Source organism: Labrus bergylta, chromosome 13 (assembly GCF_963930695.1).
Source record: "Labrus bergylta chromosome 13, fLabBer1.1, whole genome shotgun sequence".
In the NCBI taxonomy this organism is placed as follows: Eukaryota; Metazoa; Chordata; class Actinopteri; order Labriformes; family Labridae; genus Labrus; species Labrus bergylta.
In genome coordinates, this window is record NC_089207.1 from 20,196,518 (window position 1) to 20,201,819 (window position 5,302).

The following is a 5,302-nucleotide window of genomic DNA, read 5'->3' on the forward strand; positions in this document are numbered from 1 at the left end:
GCCTGCAATTAAAATTAAATGTGGAGTTCAGCTGCTCCACAACTAGAGTATCGTTAACCTCCTATTTAGGGTAAAATTGCAGAAAAGTAGCACTTTTCCTTGTTTGAAAGGGCACAGAACACAATGCTAGTGACTTAAAAAAGGGCAAAATATCAAAGGCTGGAGCAGACAATTATGGCCGTAAGAGAGGTTCTCTTATCTTTACTTTTCGGGGACTTATTTTCCCTGAAGTGAGCAATCAGCTCCCTCTCTACTTTTTCTTCTTTGATCTCACTTGAACTTTTATAGGTCCTGATTTTATTTCACATCTCCTCTTGGCATACAATTAATTTATACCAGACGTGAAAATAGTTTTTTTTTTCATAACTTTTCCTTTTCACACTTGCCATCCTACATTTCTTCCAAGCACAACCCCCTTGTTCAAAAAATGAAGAAAACATCACTTTCAGTGTGAAATAAAAGCCTGGCTAAGAATACAGGAGTTTCAGAATCTGCATCACACACACAAGGACTTAACAGAGTTTCATCTCTATAGTTTCAAGCATGCACACACTACAAGATATGAAAATCAGGGGAACATCACATTTTACAGGATTTGACTAAGATTGTGCCCGGCAGAGGTACCCACCACCTCAGGTGACCTCATGTAAACAATGGAGCGGGCAGTTAAATAAGCGATTATATGCTCTGTGCAAAGAGGGAAAAAAACGAGTTATGGTGAAGAAATGTCTGAGGGGAGACGCCGATAACATGTATTGAATATTCTTCAGCAATTAAGCTAGAAGTAGGATTGTCACTGTCAAATGCATTACAGTTGTCTAGAGCTCCCGTGCTGGTTGCATCATCCCGGCAGTCGCCACTACTGTCCACTTATTACTGTCGTCCCTCGTCTCTCTCATCTTCGGTGATCACACGCGACTCCCGCCAGACCCTTTCAGTACATACTCGGCTAGATTTTGAATTCTAACTATCAAACATGTTTGATATGAATCGAGTAAACCCAGATGATCTCTGAGCAGATCGGGCACGTTAAGATTGGATCTTTATATCACTCACACTACAAGATAAGCTGGGAAGATAGCCTCTAGTCGGGAAACCCCGCGATTGTCAGGAAGAGGGAATCGTAGTCTGAGTAGCAGGCTTAAAGTTAATAACGTCATATTTACATGCCCTTCTGTTTTCCCTGTTTTTAAGAGGATGGTATCTCAATGCCTACGTATGCAAAGTTACATTTGTCCCATAAAAATGTCAAAAGCAAACCGCTACATTATTTCACTGTCATCATTTCCCTTCAGGCTCTCATTCAAAGGTGTAACCTGGTACTCAGTTTCATTTCATTCTTACCGCCTCTTGCCTCACACTGTGTCGGGACACGGTGTCTGAGAGGTTTCAAATCGCCTGTCGAGTGTCTTCTCTGGCTTTTGAGATTTCTTATTAGGACCGCGTTAAGTCCATGCTCACTTGAATAAGCCCAGTGAGGTGGTCATTACACTGTCCCTCTCTTCAGCTATTATTGCATTAGCTAAACTGACCATTAAATGAGCACCCAGCTCTCCCCATCTGGACACACACTTCCAAGGAGCTGACGCTGAGCCAGTATTATGAGCGCATTTTGTTCTGCTTTACGGACTCAGGGCTGTGATGTGTCTCCCACTTTTGGCTCAGCTGCATAAACAAACACATGATTTTAAGTAAGCATAAAACTAGAGAGGTATCTGAATGAAAACATGCTTAATTTGTGGTTTCCAGATTTCATAATGGAAAATTAACAAGCATTTTAAAGTGTTTAGCCCAGAGCCTGAAAGGAAATGTTGAACAAAAGCAGCTCTTTGCTTCAGCAATAAAAAAATAAAGATGTATCTTAATTTGTCTGAATGGATTGATTTGGAGAATAAATAGTCCCTTTTTCAGGTATTGCATTAAGCTTGTGTTGTTGTTCACGAGCCTATTCACCTCTCTGCTCAGGTCTGAATGATTCTGATGAGCCGTGTAACAGAGGGACTGCAGAGCGACCTTAGGTCCTGGTTTTGAATGCAGCTCTTGTATTGAGGAGAAGTGAATGATTCTCTTTTATTTAGCATCATCGAGCATTCAGCAGGCCGGGCGAGGTAGATGCTGTGGAAGTTTTTCGAAGGCTTTAACACACACAAATGCATTACAAGAGAGACCGCAGGCTTTGTCGTCGGTGCTCTCTAATGCATAATGGGCGACAGTGAGACAGAGAGAAATGGGGCGGGCTGTGATTGAGAGAGAAATAGAGGCGTATTCAGACACAAGTGGGTGGACAATAAAGGCAGAGAGACTTGTTTAAGTTATCCGTCTGCTGCTGATCCACCTGCCAGAAGATATTTTTAGGACTTGCCAGACGAATGGTAATTTTACAGTGATGATTAGCGTGCCATTAGATATGAGCAATTATCCACACTTTCTCCATCTCTAATGATGAAGATGAGGGTGTAAATGAGCGACGACCAATGGAACGATTCACCATGGATTCCTAGCTGTCATTATGCCTCACGGATGTCCAAGGATGAGGCAAATGGGATTCAATTAGGTGTGTGTGTGTGTGTGTGTGTGTGTGTGTGTGTGTGTGTGTGTGTGTGTGTGTGTGTGTGTGTGTGTGTGTGTGTCGAGTCCATTGTCTACCTACTTATCCTCCTCTCCAGGGATGGAGACTGAACTGATTGAATCCATATCTGGCGCCTCTCAGCAGGGGATGAGATGGCGGTAATCCCCACTGTCAGGCCTCCATGCTGGGAGGGATTCACAACTTGAGTCCCCCCGCCTGAGGCCTGTGTGCCGGGGCTAAGACTACTGAGCTCTGGATGGCTGCTCTCTCTAAGCAAACACCTGAGCAACACAGACCAAGAGGGAGATGAAAAACAACAACATACCACTCAGTATGTCGCCGAGAAAAAGATTGAAGAAAGGGCCGCCAGCATTACCATCTTATCGTGATTAATTAAGGTCTGAAATGAATGCTTCTTCTTTTTTTTCATCATTGCATGTTATTTTATCCCTTTATCACATTTTAATGCAGAAACATGAATGATCATGATAAGAGGATCAATATAGTATGAGGGGTTTCATGAGTAACATATGCCTCTTTAAAAGAACCAGAACATGATTAACACTTCAGTTTTCACACCAGCTGCATTGTTCACCTGTAATCTAATGAACATCAGGGTTTTTCTTTTTTTTTTTCAGGAACACAGCCAGCTCGCTTTGCAACATAGGGGTCATTTGTATTTACCCACAGTGGCTGTTTGTGTTATGCACAACGTTTGGTGCACATGTTTATCCAAACTGCCTTACAGAAGAATCATAATGCTATTTTTATTCTGCCGTGTTTGAAGATTAGCACATGTAGCAAGGCTTTGAAGAACATCTGGCTGATTAAGGCCCAAGCATCAATAATCGAAACAGATTTCTGCACGTTGTGACAGAACGCAGATTCCTCGTAGGAGATGGACAAGAGTTTGGGTGTTGGAAGCATTCTGTTTTCCGGTTGTAGCCTAAATAATATCATGTTGCCATACAGCCATATAGTCAAAAAGGTCATCTCTCAACTCCAACATCAAGGTCACTGTAAGCAATGACCACTACAAAGAAAGGACGTTTTTACCTGTATATCACTTACTGCTTACTTGTTAATCCCTGAGGCTGTATCGTGTCAGACAATAGCCAAAGGAATAGCCATCACTGTTGCCGACATCTAAAAATGGTTGGTCAGATTTCAGCTGGATGGATGCCATTGTTCAGCAAATGAAGGCTTTATGGTTTTCACTTTTCAGAATTGATTCAATGACCCAATCAGAGTGCAGGATTTGACCTTCATCAGAGCCCATAGGGATGTACCAGCTTGGTTGGCCCAATAGCATGACCATGGCCACCATCACATTGTTTTCGCTATCTGTCTGTTCGGCCGTCTGTCTGGCTGACTGAGACACCTGTCCATAATCAGAGGATGCTCATCTCGCCTTTGGCAGAACAAACTTACAATCTGGTCACTGCCCGACCGTATATGTAACAGATTGGTTTAGACATTCTGCCATGGCCTCATCTCGGTCCACTATCACAATGGCCAACTGTTATCCCTGAAAAACAGGCAAGACAAAAACAGCAACATTAAAAACTAATCCTGAACACCTATGTCTTCGTTGGTGCTATGGTCATACACAGATTCAAACTGCAAGAGGGATGAAACTCCATTGCCATTTGCTGCCATCACTATTTACTTTTCTTTGGTTGATTATTGAATGACCTTGAAGTTTTGATGGGCGTGTTTCATAAAGATTGGGTCTGTACATGGACAAATTTAAAACCAATGAAGTGAAAAGTCGCTTCAAATTGACATTGTTGTGTTATGATTGTGGATTCAAACCTCCAGAAGCATCTCATCTCAACCGGACATTTATGAGGTTGTATATTGGTACTCTGTAATTGACTCAGTCCCTGGATTGTTACGTTTAAAATCAATAAAAACAATGTCAAAAAAGAATCTTAAATATTTAGATACTATAAAGTTTCTGGGTTTTTGTAGCATTTTATTGGAAGTGCAAGCTTGATTGAGTGAAAGATGCAAAACTCAGAAACAAAGGTAGAAAGTTCCAGTTGAATTGAATCAGGAGTCAATCGAGAGAGAGTCAGGAGACGTGGAAATCTGGAGGAAGGGCATGGACCGAGGAAGGTGAAGGCAAACTCTGACCTGTGTTTGGCACAAAATGGTAATTAATGAAGGCCCTGGTGAGTTTGTCTGCTGGGCAGGTCGGGTGAAGGTTCAGGCAGGGAACTGGTACCACAGGGCAGGAGGACATCGCTGTATCAGGCATGACCAGCAGAGTAAACAGAACAGGCAATAAAACAAAGTCTCAAAGTTCAAAAGTATGACCATGAATGAAGTCAGAAGGTAATTTTGAAAACAGTCATTTCTTCAAGACTGAGTGTCACATTTCTCCCGCTGTGAAAAGCAGATTTGAAAAGAAGTGCCGAGATAAAAAGAGAAGAAAAGCTAGTTTAGAGGTATGATATGTGATAGCTTGGATTTGTGACTGAGCCTACTGTGCTCACTATCAGCTGTACTGAAGACCTTGAATGAGGGTCTTGTTCATTCAAGGTGTGTGACGGAGCGAATGTTCATTTTAACAGACAAGTCCAATTAAGTGTCGTCACCCCTTGGTGTCTCTAAACTGAAGCAGAGCTCGTGAGGTCTCGGCTCGCCCAAAGCTTCAAAAAGAAATCTAATGAAAGTGTTTGATGTACGACTGAGGTAAGTAACCCTAGAGGGGGAGCCAGAACGCTG